This window comes from Schistocerca piceifrons, chromosome 2 (assembly GCF_021461385.2).
Source record: "Schistocerca piceifrons isolate TAMUIC-IGC-003096 chromosome 2, iqSchPice1.1, whole genome shotgun sequence".
Classification (NCBI taxonomy): domain Eukaryota; kingdom Metazoa; phylum Arthropoda; class Insecta; order Orthoptera; family Acrididae; genus Schistocerca; species Schistocerca piceifrons.
In genome coordinates, this window is record NC_060139.1 from 44,201,544 (window position 1) to 44,217,590 (window position 16,047).

Sequence of the window (16,047 nt, forward strand, 5' to 3'; positions counted from 1 at the left end):
CAGCTCTACATGAAGGTACCAATAGCCCAGGAAGGCCGCCGACCGCGGGAATTCGCGGCGCCCCCATCCCGCCAGCGTACACGAGACCCCCAGGTCACCCTGGACCACGTCGAGGGACTGCAATAATTGGCATTCGCCGTGTCACAGGGCTCGTTGGTCTAGGGGTATGATTCCTGCTTAGGGTGCAGGAGGTCCCGGGTTCAAATCCCGGACGAGCCCTAGCGTTTTGTGCAAACTGATCGCACGTCAGTGGCTGAGTCAGCGCAAAAAGCTCGCCGTCAATATCAAATGAATTTCTTATTCGATGTGAGCAATTGACACTCTGATCCAACGCGTGAAGGCGATTACGAAGGGTTCGGGTACAGATGGTAGCAGATGCATGTTAGTAAGTCTTGCTTAAAGTGATGAAAAAGTGTTTCCGCCCGGGATCGAACCGGGGACCTTCTGCGTGTTAGGCAGACGTGATAACCGCTACACCACGGAAACTGCTTGTGTGCACCTTACTTCACAGACAACTTGTAGTGATGTTGCCATCGTAACTAAAAAATTCAATAAATGTGGTACTTGCAAAACGAAGAGACATGCAGCAGATCCACACACGACGTGGCTCATTGGAGGACAATACGACAGAGGCAGGAAAATTCTGTTCCCGCCCGGGATCGAACCGGGGACCTTCTGCGTGTGAAGCAGACGTGATAACCGCTACACGACGGAAACGACGGACCCGAGCAGTCCATCCTTGTTCACTCGAACTTGCCGCAGCCTTTCTCTCGTCCGCGAATGCACACACGACAGTTCTTTTGTCAGCCTGGAACCCATCACAGCCGAGGGCTCAAGAAGTCTTCGGGGTGCTCGAGAGGGTGTCTGCCGTAGCACCCCTAACGAGATAGCGGCGTTTCGCGCAGTCGTTATTGCAAGTCATATCAGCAAAAGCAATCACTTTGTCAGCAGCAGGCAGTGCGAGCCCAGCGGCAGCTCTACATGAAGGTACCAATAGCCCAGGAAGGCCGCCGACCGCGGGAATTCGCGGCGCCCCCATCCCGCCAGCGTACACGAGACCCCCAGGTCACCCTGGACGACGTCGAGGGACTGCAATAATTGGCATTCGCCGTGTCACAGGGCTCGTTGGTCTAGGGGTATGATTCCTGCTTAGGGTGCAGGAGGTCCCGGGTTCAAATCCCGGACGAGCCCTAGCGTTTTGTGCAAACTGATCGCACGTCAGTGGCTGAGTCAGCGCAAAAAGCTCGCCGTCAATATCAAATGAATTTCTTATTCGATGTGAGCAATTGACACTCTGATCCAACGCGTGAAGGCGATTACGAAGGGTTCGGGTACAGATGGTAGCAGATGCATGTTAGTAAGTCTTGCTTAAAGTGATGAAAAAGTGTTTCCGCCCGGGATCGAACCGGGGACCTTCTGCGTGTTAGGCAGACGTGATAACCGCTACACCAGGGAAACTGCTTGTGTGCACCTTACTTCACAGACAACTTGTAGTGATGTTGCCATCGTAACTAAAAAATTCAATAAATGTGGTACTTGCAAAACGAAGAGACATGCAGCAGATCCACACACGACGTGGCTCATTGGAGGACAATACGACAGAGGCAGGAAAATTCTGTTCCCGCCCGGGATCGAACCGGGGACCTTCTGCGTGTGAAGCAGACGTGATAACCGCTACACGACGGAAACGACGGACCCGAGCAGTCCATCCTTGTTCACTCGAACTTGCCGCAGCCTTTCTCTCGTCCGCGAATGCACACACGACAGTTCTTTTGTCAGCCTGGAACCCATCACAGCCGAGGGCTCAAGAAGTCTTCGGGGTGCTCGAGAGGGTGTCTGCCGTAGCACCCCTAACGAGATAGCGGCGTTTCGCGCAGTCGTTATTGCAAGTCATATCAGCAAAAGCAATCACTTTCTCAGCAGCAGGCAGTGCGAGCCCAGCGGCAGCTCTACATGAAGGTACCAATAGCCCAGGAAGGCCGCCGACCGCGGGAATTCGCGGCGCCCCCATCCCGCCAGCGTACACGAGACCCCCAGGTCACCCTGGACGACGTCGAGGGACTGCAATAATTGGCATTCGCCGTGTCACAGGGCTCGTTGGTCTAGGGGTATGATTCCTGCTTAGGGTGCAGGAGGTCCCGGGTTCAAATCCCGGACGAGCCCTAGCGTTTTGTGCAAACTGATCGCACGTCAGTGGCTGAGTCAGCGCAAAAAGCTCGCCGTCAATATCAAATGAATTTCTTATTCGATGTGAGCAATTGACACTCTGATCCAACGCGTGAAGGCGATTACGAAGGGTTCGGGTACAGATGGTAGCAGATGCATGTTAGTAAGTCTTGCTTAAAGTGATGAAAAAGTGTTTCCGCCCGGGATCGAACCGGGGACCTTCTGCGTGTTAGGCAGACGTGATAACCGCTACACCACGGAAACTGCTTGTGTGCACCTTACTTCACAGACAACTTGTAGTGATGTTGCCATCGTAACTAAAAAATTCAATAAATGTGGTACTTGCAAAACGAAGAGACATGCAGCAGATCCACACACGACGTGGCTCATTGGAGGACAATACGACATAGGCAGGAAAATTCTGTTCCCGCCCGGGATCGAACCGGGGACCTTCTGCGTGTGAAGCAGACGTGATAACCGCTACACTACGGAAACGACGGACACAAGCAGTCCATCCTTGTTCACTCGAACTTGCTTCAGCCTTTCTCTCGTCCGCGAATGCACACACGACAGTTCTTTTGTCAGCCTGGAACCCATCACAGCCGAGGGCTCAAGAAGTCTTCGGGGTGCTCGAGAGGGTGTCTGCCGTAGCACCCCTAACGAGATAGCGGCGTTTCGCGCAGTCGTTATTGCAAGTCATATCAGCAAAAGCAATCACTTTCTCAGCAGCAGGCAGTGCGAGCCCAGCGGCAGCTCTACATGAAGGTACCAATAGCCCAGGAAGGCCGCCGACCGCGGGAATTCGCGGCGCCCCCATCCCGCCAGCGTACACGAGACCCCCAGGTCACCCTGGACGACGTCGAGGGACTGCAATAATTGGCATTCGCCGTGTCACAGGGCTCGTTGGTCTAGGGGTATGATTCCTGCTTAGGGTGCAGGAGGTCCCGGGTTCAAATCCCGGACGAGCCCTAGCGTTTTGTGCAAACTGATCGCACGTCAGTGGCTGAGTCAGCGCAAAAAGCTCGCCGTCAATATCAAATGAATTTCTTATTCGATGTGAGCAATTGACACTCTGATCCAACGCGTGAAGGCGATTACGAAGGGTTCGGGTACAGATGGTAGCAGATGCATGTTAGTAAGTCTTGCTTAAAGTGATGAAAAAGTGTTTCCGCCCGGGATCGAACCGGGGACCTTCTGCGTGTTAGGCAGACGTGATAACCGCTACACCAGGGAAACTGCTTGTGTGCACCTTACTTCACAGACAACTTGTAGTGATGTTGCCATCGTAACTAAAAAATTCAATAAATGTGGTACTTGCAAAACGAAGAGACATGCAGCAGATCCACACACGACGTGGCTCATTGGAGGACAATACGACAGAGGCAGGAAAATTCTGTTCCCGCCCGGGATCGAACCGGGGACCTTCTGCGTGTGAAGCAGACGTGATAACCGCTACACGACGGAAACGACGGACCCGAGCAGTCCATCCTTGTTCACTCGAACTTGCCGCAGCCTTTCTCTCGTCCGCGAATGCACACACGACAGTTCTTTTGTCAGCCTGGAACCCATCACAGCCGAGGGCTCAAGAAGTCTTCGGGGTGCTCGAGAGGGTGTCTGCCGTAGCACCCCTAACGAGATAGCGGCGTTTCGCGCAGTCGTTATTGCAAGTCATATCAGCAAAAGCAATCACTTTCTCAGCAGCAGGCAGTGCGAGCCCAGCGGCAGCTCTACATGAAGGTACCAATAGCCCAGGAAGGCCGCCGACCGCGGGAATTCGCGGCGCCCCCATCCCGCCAGCGTACACGAGACCCCCAGGTCACCCTGGACGACGTCGAGGGACTGCAATAATTGGCATTCGCCGTGTCACAGGGCTCGTTGGTCTAGGGGCAGTTCCGCTTTAGACGCCGTGCAGTGTGGACGTGCCTAGTCTTCCGCTCCGCCGTAGCGTTACGTATAGTGGACTATCGTTTTTGTTACGTGTTGTGGTGCAACTTCTGAGAGTATTTCTCCGTCGTTGTTTCGTACCTTGTGTTACTTTCTGTCCTTATTTCAGTGTTTTTTGTGTAGCGGTTTCGACCGCATATTGTGAAAATGTCGTCCCAGGTTATTCCTCGTCAGGCTACAGTTAGTTTTGCTTTTGACAAGTCAACCCGCCATGTGCAACCTAGTTCTCTTGAGATTCATGATTGGTTGGTAGATACCTTTGGTGTTCATTCGGATCAGGTGCACACTGCTTATTTTGATACCGAACTGTATGTTTTCTTTGTTAAGTTTATGGACCCACTTCAGGTTGATAAAATTCTTTCTAAATATGGTCATCAAGTTCTCTTTCGGCATCGGGATGATTCTGTAAGTACCGTGCTGCTTTCCAATGCTTCCATCACGTATACCAATGTTCGTGTTTACAACCTTCCACCGGAGGTGGATAATGTCTATCTTAAGGAGGGTCTACAGAAGTATGGTGATGTAAAGAGCATTCGCCTTGAACGCTGGTCAAGCCAACATCGCCTGCAATGTTACAGTGGTATTCGTTCAGTCGAAATGCAAGTTAAGCAGAATATTCCATCTCACCTGCAGATCGGTGGATATCGTGTCCATGTAACATATAGTGGTCAGGTTGGCACCTGTTTTTTGTGCAATGAAAGTGGTCACGTGCGTACCGACTGTCCGCGGAGAGTTTTTGTTTTAAAAAATTCTCTCGAACAGCGTCGCAAGTTAACGGTCGCTGACCTCGTTGCAGGTGGTTCTGCTCTTGGTGTAGCACAGTCCAGTGGTAGTAGCGCCCCGCCACAGGTTTTGCGCACCCCTGATACAGAATTTCCTCCTTTGCGTGCTAAATCTGATGTTGTTCCGTCTGTCCCTCAGGTGGGTGTGCCACTTTTGAATAATAAGAGGCGTCGCCCACACGATGGAAATAGTACGGATGAGGATCTCCCTGAGATGCCCCAGTCCGAGCGACCGGCATCCTCCGAGCCACTGTGTACTGTAGCTGCTCCCTGCCCTCCTGAGGTAGCGGTTCCGGTGGCGGCTGCTGGCGCCCCTCCGGCCTCCGACGCAGCTTCTCTCGAGTCGGGTCGTCGGTCGGGCCTGTTGGCGCCGTCTTCCGAACCGACTTCGATGTCACAACAAGTGGAGCCGCGACAACTTCCTGCTTCGCTGCCCCATACCTCTGCAAGCGGAGCTGCTCCGCTTACTTCCAACTCTGCGGCCTCGGACCTTCCTGCTCACGTTTCGCCTCCGTGCAGTCCATGTTTGCCGGAAGCTAGTGCAGGTGTTGACCATTCCGTTTTGTCGGATGTTTCCCCCGCGACCCCGGATCCCGCATGTGGACCGGCGCGGGTGGTGTCGGATACAGAACTTGACCCTCCTACGTCACCGGCGGCTGAAGTTTCCTTGCCCGTCAGCCGACGCAAGTTACGCGTTCAGCCGAACGTTAATGCTGTTCGTAAAAAACCGAAACGTAAGGGATCCGCGGAACGGGGTAGCAGTCCCCCTCCCTCGGATGCCTCCGTCACCCCTGCTATGGACTGTGACGCTGGTGCGTCGGTGTAGGTGATTTGTTTTCTCGCTTTTCTCTCTATGGTTCAAGCATACACCTTTCTTACCTTAAATGTTAACCGTATTGAGTCCGACGTTCGCATTGCCTCTTTGCGGCAGTTTATTTACGACGCCTGTGCGGACGTAGTGTTTTTGCAGGAAGTGTTGTTTTCTGATCTCTCTCTACCTGGATTTCAAACTGTTTTTAATGTCGCGCCGGAATATTCAACAGGAACTGCTCTTTTCTTTCGAGAGGGCATTCCTATTACTGACATTGAATTCCTTGACTCTGGCCGTGGGATTGGTTGTCGTCTTTTTGATCTCCGCCTCGTTGTTTTGTATGCCCCCTCTGGTTCGGGTCACACTGTGGCTCGATCGCGCTTTTATAAAGAAGAGCTTATTTATCTTTTGCGCCAGAGTCCTCGGAGTCTCCTGCTCGGAGGCGATTTTAATTGTGTTTTACGCCCTGCAGACCAGTCCCCCAATTTTAATTATTGCCGTGATTTACATGACTTAGTTCGTACGATGCATCTGCGTGATGTTTGGGAACACAAATATCCAACCCTGGTGAAATATACGTTTTTTACCGCGTCCTCATGCAGTAGACTCGACAGATTCTATTTATCTGATTTTTTATGTGATAAAATTCTTTCTGTCGATGTTATTCCTACTAGTTTTTCTGACCATTGTGCTTTTACTGCAACTGTAAATCTTAGTCGCCAACCTGCAAAACTTTATCGTTCCCAGTGGATGTTAAATGTTTCCCACCTTGCCGAAAGTGCTATGGATGATGTTATAAGTGGCGTGTGGGAGCGATGTCTTCGCTCTGTCCCGCGATACCCCTCCTTGCTGGTTTGGTGGACTGCGTTTGCCAAGCCCAAGATTCGTCAGACTTTGATTTTCTACTGTGCTGCTAGGACGCGTGATTTTAAGAACACGTATGAATATTACTACTCTGTCCTGCGTGAACTATATGACGCGGCGGGTACCTCTCCACTGCGGATCCATGATGTTCGTCGTATTAAAGCCAAGCTCTTGAGCCTTAAACGACGACAGATGGATGGTCTGCGAGTTAAGTCGAAACCTCACTCTCTTGTTGAAGGTGAACTGACATCCTTGTACCACCTGCTACGGCATCAGACTCGTCGTCGTCGCTCCTTCATCTCTTCTCTTACGGTGGATGATGGGCGACAGCTTAGTGCACAAGAGGAAATGGTTCGTGCTCTTCATCAGTATTACACTAGTCTCTATTCTGCCGATGATTCTGGTGAGTCTCTTTCGGATGATGTCTTTGGGGATCTAACTGCGACGATCGCGCCTGACGCGAACGGCGAATTTCTCCGGGAGTTCCAGGTAGATGATGTTTTCGATTTTATTGCTCGCTCTCCGTCCAGTAAATCGCCGGGTCCAGACGGCCTGCCTAAAGAATTTTATCTCCGTTTTTGGCCTCTTTTGGGTGGCATTTTTACGCAGATTTTAAATGAGATTGTCAGAGGGATGGATGTGCCTGCCGATTTTAAAGTAGGGAAAATTGTTTTAATTCCGAAGTCCTCTGGTCGTTTATCTGCTGCCAATCTTCGTCCGCTCACATTGCTGAATTTTGACTATAAGACAGCTGCTAGAGCGCTCAATAGCCGGCTGTCTTCTCTGCTTCGGGGTGTGATTGGTGCACATCAATGTTGTTTTCATGATAGATCTATTCTGACACCAGTAGCCGAATATCGGGATGTTGTCTCGGTTGCGGCGGTTACAAACGTACATTGTGCCTTTGCCTTCCTTGATTTTTATAAGGCTTTTGATCACGTCAGTCATGTGTTTTTAGATCGTAAAAAAAAAAAATAAAAAAAAAAAAAAAAAAGGGGTATGATTCCTGCTTAGGGTGCAGGAGGTCCCGGGTTCAAATCCCGGACGAGCCCTAGCGTTTTGTGCAAACTGATCGCACGTCAGTGGCTGAGTCAGCGCAAAAAGCTCGCCGTCAATATCAAATGAATTTCTTATTCGATGTGAGCAATTGACACTCTGATCCAACGCGTGAAGGCGATTACGAAGGGTTCGGGTACAGATGGTAGCAGATGCATGTTAGTAAGTCTTGCTTAAAGTGATGAAAAAGTGTTTCCGCCCGGGATCGAACCGGGGACCTTCTGCGTGTTAGGCAGACGTGATAACCGCTACACCAGGGAAACTGCTTGTGTGCACCTTACTTCACAGACAACTTGTAGTGATGTTGCCATCGTAACTAAAAAATTCAATAAATGTGGTACTTGCAAAACGAAGAGACATGCAGCAGATCCACACACGACGTGGCTCATTGGAGGACAATACGACAGAGGCAGGAAAATTCTGTTCCCGCCCGGGATCGAACCGGGGACCTTCTGCGTGTGAAGCAGACGTGATAACCGCTACACGACGGAAACGACGGACCCGAGCAGTCCATCCTTGTTCACTCGAACTTGCCGCAGCCTTTCTCTCGTCCGCGAATGCACACACGACAGTTCTTTTGTCAGCCTGGAACCCATCACAGCCGAGGGCTCAAGAAGTCTTCGGGGTGCTCGAGAGGGTGTCTGCCGTAGCACCCCTAACGAGATAGCGGCGTTTCGCGCAGTCGTTATTGCAAGTCATATCAGCAAAAGCAATCACTTTCTCAGCAGCAGGCAGTGCGAGCCCAGCGGCAGCTCTACATGAAGGTACCAATAGCCCAGGAAGGCCGCCGACCGCGGGAATTCGCGGCGCCCCCATCCCGCCAGCGTACACGAGACCCCCAGGTCACCCTGGACCACGTCGAGGGACTGCAATAATTGGCATTCGCCGTGTCACAGGGCTCGTTGGTCTAGGGGTATGATTCCTGCTTAGGGTGCAGGAGGTCCCGGGTTCAAATCCCGGACGAGCCCTAGCGTTTTGTGCAAACTGATCGCACGTCAGTGGCTGAGTCAGCGCAAAAAGCTCGCCGTCAATATCAAATGAATTTCTTATTCGATGTGAGCAATTGACACTCTGATCCAACGCGTGAAGGCGATTACGAAGGGTTCGGGTACAGATGGTAGCAGATGCATGTTAGTAAGTCTTGCTTAAAGTGATGAAAAAGTGTTTCCGCCCGGGATCGAACCGGGGACCTTCTGCGTGTTAGGCAGACGTGATAACCGCTACACCACGGAAACTGCTTGTGTGCACCTTACTTCACAGACAACTTGTAGTGATGTTGCCATCGTAACTAAAAAATTCAATAAATGTGGTACTTGCAAAACGAAGAGACATGCAGCAGATCCACACACGACGTGGCTCATTGGAGGACAATACGACAGAGGCAGGAAAATTCTGTTCCCGCCCGGGATCGAACCGGGGACCTTCTGCGTGTGAAGCAGACGTGATAACCGCTACACTACGGAAACGACGGACCCGAGCAGTCCATCCTTGTTCACTCGAACTTGCCTCAGCCTTTCTCTCGTCCGCGAATGCACACACGACAGTTCTTTTGTCAGCCTGGAACCCATCACAGCCGAGGGCTCAAGAAGTCTTCGGGGTGCTCGAGAGGGTGTCTGCCGTAGCACCCCTAACGAGATAGCGGCGTTTCGCGCAGTCGTTATTGCAAGTCATATCAGCAAAAGCAATCACTTTGTCAGCAGCAGGCAGTGCGAGCCCAGCGGCAGCTCTACATGAAGGTACCAATAGCCCAGGAAGGCCGCCGACCGCGGGAATTCGCGGCGCCCCCATCCCGCCAGCGTACACGAAACCCCCAGGGCACCCTGGACGACGTCGAGGGCTGCAATAATTGGCATTCGCCGTGTCACAGGGCTCGTTGGTCTAGGGGCAGTCGCGCTTGCGACACCGTGCTGGTCGGACGTGTCAGTGCTCCGCTCCACCGCGTGTTCACAAGGCGTGTTTTCAACTCATATTTCTGTTTGCAAGTGTTGTGTTATTCTGCAGTTTATATCGTTTCCCATTTGTATTTTTGTTGCGGTCTTATAGTAGCGGGTTAACCGCTCGCCATCTGCTGCAATGTCCAGGTTATTTCCGCGAAAGTGTACACTCCGTTTTGATTTCGACAAGTCCACCCGATCTGTGCAACCGAGTTCACTGGAGATACATGACTGGATCGTTGATGTTATTGGGATTACATCTGACCAAGTGCACACCGCCTATTATGATACCGAGCAGTATTGTTTCTTTGTTAAATTACTGAATCCTGTATTACTGGAGAAGATCATGGCGAAGCACGGAGGAAGTGCTATTTTCCGACACCGGGACGACTCTGTAAGTACAGTGCTCATTTCCAAAGCCGATGTAGTCTACACGAACGTGCGTATTTTTAACTTACCCCCTGAAGTAGAAAATTGTTATCTAAAGGAGGTACTGTCCAAATTCGGTGACGTTAAACAGATTCGACATGAACGGTGGTCAAGTCAACATAGGTTACAATGTTACAGTGGCGTTCGATCTGTAGAAATGCATGTCAAGCAGAATATTCCATCCCATATACTTGTTTGTGACTATAAGGCTCACGTTACTTACATTGGCCAAACACCGACCTGTCATATCTGTAATGAGAGTGGCCACTTGCGTCAAGACTGCCCCAGGCGCATGTTTGTGTTAAAGATTCCCTCCAGCAGCGTAAAAGGCTTACTTTGGCGGATGTAGTGGCAGCCAAGCCGATGACAGAGATTGGGCTCCCTAGTTCTGCAATGCCTTCGGAACAGCAACAAGAAATTCGTTCTGATGAGTTTCCGGTTCTGGTTCGGAGAGACAAAGGTGCGTTGCCCCCTACAAAACTCGATGCTGCGACCAATAAGAGGCGCAGAACTTGTGACAGCAGTGGCTCTGATACCGACACCTCTACTGCGCATGAGACCGCGAAAAAGGACGATCGGGAATCCGGCTCGGAAGCGAAAGCTCCAATTGGTGAGGCTATTGTGGACGCTTCTCCTCCCACAATTTCAAGTGCCGATACTTCCGTGAAAGTTTAGCAGTTGCCGCTGGCTAGTGCCTTAGAACTTCCGCGACAGCCAACTCAGGCCGACCAACCTGTACGTGTGGCTCACATTCCTGCAGGAAGTACACACACAGAGGCCTGTGATGGTGGTATACAAACATCTCTGAGCGCCGACGGTACACATCACGTAGCAGCCGCTTCGGTTCAGGACTCACAACAAGGGGAATGTCAACAACTCCAGGAAATAATACAAACACAGCTGTCCGGATCTGTCGGTGACAACAAACAGCTGCGGGCAGAGAATGTTGCCAAACAGGCTGATAGTGCGAGTGATAGTTCAGCTGCTCGCTCGCCGGCGGTGTCGCCGCGTGCGATCCCTTCGCGGGATGTGCCGGGAGAGCAGCTTGACGTCACCCACGACCCTCCCACGCCGCCAGCTGCGGAGGTGCTCCACAGTGTCCGCCCCAGGATCCGAGTGCAACCTAATGTAAATGCTGTGCGTAAAAAGAGTAAGAACAAAGACGCAAGAATACAACTCAGTGACGTCACAGACACGACTTTCCCGTCCACAAATATGGAATGGCATGAAGATGTTGCCCTTTAAAGATATTTGCTCCTTCCGCCTCTTCAACGTACTGTCATAATGTCGCAGGCCTATACGATCACGACATTAAATATTAATAAAATCCGGTCGGAGGTGAAACTGAGTGCCTTAAAACAATATCTCTATGAGTCGGGAACAGATATCGCTCTTTTGCAGGAGGTGGCCATGCCACACTTAACTCTTCCTGGTTTTCTTGCTATTACAAATTTTTCCCCCGACTCGAACGTGGCGACTGCCATCTTACTTAGAGAAGGCATTCCCGCCACTCAGGTTGACAAGTTAGATTCCGGTAGAGGTGTGGGTGTCACCGTTTTTGGCGTCACCATCATTAACTTGTACGCGCCTTCTGGCAGTACCTATAGAGCGGAACGAGCAAACTTTTTTAAGGAACAAATCATCTATTTGTTACGGAAAAATCCGGAACGTGTTATCATTGGAGATGATTTTAATTGTGATTTATCCCAGAAAGATCAGTCCCCGAATTTTAATTATTCGCCTGAATTAAAGCGTCTCGTGACCGACCTCAAACTGAAAGTCGCGTGGGAAATTAGGTAACCGACCTTGGTACGATTCACACACATCGTCGCGAATTCCTGCAGCAGAATTGACAGGATTTATGTTTCCGACGTTTTAGAGAAAGTCTTGTTACAAATTGAAACAATACCCTCCAGCTTCTCTGATCACAGTGGTGTCGTTGCGTGCCTGAATTTGCTGCCACAACCAACGCGTTGGTATAAAAATCAATGGAACTTGAACGTCTCCTTATTAACGGATGCTGACCTAGAGGCGGCGGTGCGACGCGCTTGGGAGCAGTGCTTGCGCACTACCACAAACTTTCGTAGCACCATAGCGTGGTGGACTCAGCATGCAAAACCCAAACTGCGAAAAGTTGTTATATTCTTCGGTATTGACAGAGCAGCCGCGATAAAGAAGACGATGGAGTTCTACTACACTATCTTACGCGACCTCTGTGATAGAGCCGACGCCGCAAACACCAGAATAGACGACATTCGAAAAATAAAGGCGAAATTAATCAATCTTAAGAGGATGCAGCTGGAAGGTCTTAAGATCAAATCTTAAGTGAAGTCGGTCAGGGACGATGAAACAGCCGCTCTATACCACCTTGTTAAACATGCTAAGAACAGAAGGAGGACTTTTATTGAGGCCCTGAAACTCGGTGATGGCACGACTGTCGACACCCAGTGAGAGATTATCAAGGCACTACACGACTATTTTGTTGACACCTACACGTCAGCGGCTACTCATGACGACTGCTATGACGAACTGTTTAGTGCCATTTCCTCTACTATAACTAGAGAAGACAATGACACTATTTCTTTGGAATTTAGTGATAAATATGTTTTGGAGATTGTCTGGCACTTGCCGATCAGGAAGTCCCCTGGTCCTGACGGATTACCCATTGAATTTTACAGGAGGTATTGGCACATCATCGGGGACAAAATCACCCAATTAGTGAACGAAGTTTTTCAAGGGCAGCCTATACCACTTGCCTTTAAGGAATGCACAATTGTGCTTATCCCTAAAAGCAGAGGTACCAAAAATATCGCCAACTTCCGCCCCGTTTCATTGTTAAACTCCGATTATAAAATAGTCGCCCGTGCAATCAACACGCGAATGATGCCCCTCACTGCAAAATTCATTGGACGTCAGCAGACATGTGCCTTCGGGAGAACTGTATTGCAAACGACAGCTTTTTACCGGGATATCATTGCTTTAACGAACGCCAGTAACGTGAAGTGTGGGCTGATCTTTCTGGACTTTTTTAAAGCCTTTGACCTCGTCGCTCACGAGTACCTCCTTGAAACCATGAAAAGATTCGGTTTCTTGCAGAACACGATTGACATGATCACAAACATGGCACTGGGGATCAACGCAAGACTTTCTGTCAACTCGCAACTAACCCAACCGATTCAAATCAACAGAGGGATTGCACAAGGCAGCCCTTTGTCCATGTTACTTTTTGTTCTTTCACTCGAACCTCTGTTACTCCAACTGCAGGCGAAACTCACAGGGCTAACACTTTCAGGAGAAAAAACTGTCGTAGGCGCCTATGCCGACGATGTGGGTGTGGTTGTCCGCAATGAGAATGACGTCACCACTTTAGCGGCTCACCTCCAGCAATACTGTTTGGCGTCGGGGGCTCAATTGAATGACAAGAAAAGTAAATTTATTAACCTCTGTGGCCTCCAGCATTTGCGAGTTGGCTACGCTCAGGAAGTCAGCGTCCACAAGGCTCTCGGCATCATATTGACGGCGTCCTCTTTAAAGATGGCGGCGGCAAACTGGAGGGAAATTGTGCGTAAACTTCACGGTGCTCTCATTGACAATTCCCACAGAAGCCTCAATCAATTTGATCGGATTCATCTAGTCAACTCCTGTATTTTATCCAAAGCCTTCTACATGGCGCAGCTCCTGCCACTGCCTGCAGTCATTGCTAAGCAAATTATGTCGAAGGTAACCAATTTTATTTGGCGAGGGGAAATTTTTCGCGTGTCTGCCAAAACTGCGACACTCCACCCCCAGAGTGGAGGGATGGGATTAGTTGATATCAAGGTGAAAGCGATGGCTCTCTATGTTACAAGGACGGCCGCTATAATTAACAATGATCCTTCCGGCATTACAGCGCAATTATTCACTGCCGTCAGGCCGCAAAGTCTTGACCCACCGCTGAATATTCAGCCCATCAGTTATCGGCTAAAACATATCAGAGATTATTACCTTTCACGGAGCTACATCAGTAAAGAGGTCATAAACTCTCAACATTTAACTGCACAAGCCATAATAGCGGACTGGAGACAACACGAAGGAACGAATCCATTGGCAACGAAGCTCGGTGGCATGAACTGGGATATCGTATGGCGCAATGTCAGTTCCCGTGTCCTCAGTTCCGATGCTCGCACTGCCTGGTACAAAGCCATCAATGACGTGGTTAGCACGAACGAGAGGTTACATAAAATCGGGCTCAGTGACACCCCTCTCTGTCGTCGCTGCCAACTGACGGATACAGTTATCCACCGTTACACCTGCGGGGAACGTCTCCAGAACTGTGTTTGGCTTCGAGAAAAAATAGCTCTTATTACCAGGACTACAACCGCCAATGTTTCGTCAGCACTACTGTCTCGTCCCGATGTGCATTTTTATCCGCAGACGAAAAACAATGCAGTTTTGTGGTTGCTGGGTACCTATTCCAGCTACATCTTTAATAATTTTGGCGGTGACAATTATTTGGAATTCAAGATGTTTATGGCTATCGAATTCGCCAAAACATGCACGTACCCGAATCATGGGAAACTCTTCGGCAATATGCTTAAAATAGCGTTTCATCGCATGGGTATCGGATAGGTCAACTGAGTGTGAAGGGGTGAGGTCGGGCCGCGGGACACCAGTAGTGCCGCGAAGAGGCCCCACTGCTTCTGTGTCGCGTCCAGACTCCCCCTCACACTGCGGCCTTCACTGACTCGCTGGACACTGGCTACAGGACCTTTCATTGAGTGAGATAAGAAGCTGTGTTTATGTTACGTTTATTCTTCGAGCAGCACTTCTACTATGCCCAAGGGCGAAGTCTTTTCGTTGTCATTTTCACCATTCCAATTTATTTTCAAAGAAGGTTAAGGGTTTCGTTTTTCATAAAAAAATAATACAAAAATATATTAAAAAAAACAAAACAAATAAAAAAATAATAAAGCAAAAAAACGTGGTTAAGGCGTCAAAAGAAACAGGGAAACATATAAAAATGTCGTAGAGAAAAAAAAAGAAAAAAAAATGGATAAGGCGTCGGACTTCGGATCCGAAGATTGCACGTTCGAATCCTGTCACGGTCGACTTTTTCCAGTTCTGAAAAAAAAAAAAGTGGTAGAGCACTGGTCTCGTAAACCAGGGGTGGTGAGTTCGAACCTCACAGAAGGCTTTCATTTTTTAAACCTTTCTGCAAGGAGCGGAGCTATCTGGAGCAGCATCTAACACATGGCAGTACACTGAATGAAAGGGATGTTCTACAACCTATGACAAGTATTCTACTGGCCTCAGAGGTTTTCTAAGAAAAAAAAAAAAAAAGTTGGTCTAGGGGTATGATTCCTGCTTAGGGTGCAGGAAGTCCCGGGTTCAAATCCCAGACGAGCCCTAGCGTTTTGTGCAAAGTGGTCGCACGTCGGTGGCTGAGTCAGCGCAAAAAGCTGCTCGTCAATGTAAAACTAATTTCATATTTGCTCTAAGGAACTGACCCTCTGGTCCGACGTATGAAGGTGATTACCAAGATTTCGGTACAGATCGTAGCAAATGCTTGTCGGTATGTCTTGTTTAAAGTGATGAAAAAGTGTTTCCGCCCGGGATCGAACCGGGGACCTTCTGCGTGTTAGGCAGACGTGATAACCGCTACACCACGGAAACTACTGCTTCCATGATTGCTCCACAGAGAACTTGTAACAAGGTTGCCATCGTAACTTAAAAATTCAATAAATGCGGCACTTGCATGACGAAGGTACATGCAGCAGATCCACACATGACGTGGCTCACTGGAGTAGTATGCGACATAGGCAGGAAAATACTGTTCCCGCCCGGGATCGAACCGGGGACCTTCTGCGTGTGAAGCAGACGTGATGAAGGTTTCATGCTTGACTATTCGACAGTGCCTCAGCTCTTCTCCGTACGTGCTTGCGCACACGGTATTTATTTTGACTGCCTCAACCTTTTTTCTAGCAGCAGGCAGTGGTAGTCCAGTTGCAGTAGCTTTACATGTAGAAACCAATAGCTCCCCGCCGACCATGACGCGAACATTTTATGTGCAGATCCCCAGGAC

The 16,047-nt window shown here is 49.8% G+C and overlaps 18 non-coding genes across 18 annotated transcripts; 5 read left to right on the forward strand and 13 right to left on the reverse strand.

Moving 5' to 3' along the window:
• Positions 1–147: 147 nt before the first annotated feature.
• Trnap-agg lies at positions 148–219 on the forward strand. The gene has a single exon. It is a non-coding gene; the product is annotated as a tRNA-Pro (tRNA).
• Positions 220–413: 194 nt separating this feature from the next.
• Trnav-aac lies at positions 414–486 on the reverse strand. The gene has a single exon. It is a non-coding gene; the product is annotated as a tRNA-Val (tRNA).
• Positions 487–644: 158 nt separating this feature from the next.
• Positions 645–717, reverse strand: Trnav-cac. The gene has a single exon. It is a non-coding gene; the product is annotated as a tRNA-Val (tRNA).
• Positions 718–1,119: 402 nt separating this feature from the next.
• Trnap-agg lies at positions 1,120–1,191 on the forward strand. Its single transcript has one exon. It is a non-coding gene; the product is annotated as a tRNA-Pro (tRNA).
• A 194-nt stretch (positions 1,192–1,385) lies between these two features.
• On the reverse strand, positions 1,386–1,458 carry Trnav-aac. The gene has a single exon. It is a non-coding gene; the product is annotated as a tRNA-Val (tRNA).
• A 158-nt stretch (positions 1,459–1,616) lies between these two features.
• On the reverse strand, positions 1,617–1,689 carry Trnav-cac. Its single transcript has one exon. It is a non-coding gene; the product is annotated as a tRNA-Val (tRNA).
• Positions 1,690–2,091: 402 nt separating this feature from the next.
• Trnap-agg lies at positions 2,092–2,163 on the forward strand. The gene has a single exon. It is a non-coding gene; the product is annotated as a tRNA-Pro (tRNA).
• A 194-nt stretch (positions 2,164–2,357) lies between these two features.
• Trnav-aac lies at positions 2,358–2,430 on the reverse strand. Its single transcript has one exon. It is a non-coding gene; the product is annotated as a tRNA-Val (tRNA).
• Positions 2,431–2,588: 158 nt separating this feature from the next.
• On the reverse strand, positions 2,589–2,661 carry Trnav-cac. The gene has a single exon. It is a non-coding gene; the product is annotated as a tRNA-Val (tRNA).
• A 402-nt stretch (positions 2,662–3,063) lies between these two features.
• Positions 3,064–3,135, forward strand: Trnap-agg. Its single transcript has one exon. It is a non-coding gene; the product is annotated as a tRNA-Pro (tRNA).
• A 194-nt stretch (positions 3,136–3,329) lies between these two features.
• Positions 3,330–3,402, reverse strand: Trnav-aac. Its single transcript has one exon. It is a non-coding gene; the product is annotated as a tRNA-Val (tRNA).
• Positions 3,403–3,560: 158 nt separating this feature from the next.
• Trnav-cac lies at positions 3,561–3,633 on the reverse strand. Its single transcript has one exon. It is a non-coding gene; the product is annotated as a tRNA-Val (tRNA).
• A 4,180-nt stretch (positions 3,634–7,813) lies between these two features.
• Trnav-aac lies at positions 7,814–7,886 on the reverse strand. The gene has a single exon. It is a non-coding gene; the product is annotated as a tRNA-Val (tRNA).
• Positions 7,887–8,044: 158 nt separating this feature from the next.
• Trnav-cac lies at positions 8,045–8,117 on the reverse strand. The gene has a single exon. It is a non-coding gene; the product is annotated as a tRNA-Val (tRNA).
• Positions 8,118–8,519: 402 nt separating this feature from the next.
• Trnap-agg lies at positions 8,520–8,591 on the forward strand. Its single transcript has one exon. It is a non-coding gene; the product is annotated as a tRNA-Pro (tRNA).
• Positions 8,592–8,785: 194 nt separating this feature from the next.
• Trnav-aac lies at positions 8,786–8,858 on the reverse strand. The gene has a single exon. It is a non-coding gene; the product is annotated as a tRNA-Val (tRNA).
• A 158-nt stretch (positions 8,859–9,016) lies between these two features.
• Positions 9,017–9,089, reverse strand: Trnav-cac. Its single transcript has one exon. It is a non-coding gene; the product is annotated as a tRNA-Val (tRNA).
• Positions 9,090–15,565: 6,476 nt separating this feature from the next.
• Trnav-aac lies at positions 15,566–15,638 on the reverse strand. Its single transcript has one exon. It is a non-coding gene; the product is annotated as a tRNA-Val (tRNA).
• Positions 15,639–16,047: the final 409 nt, after the last annotated feature.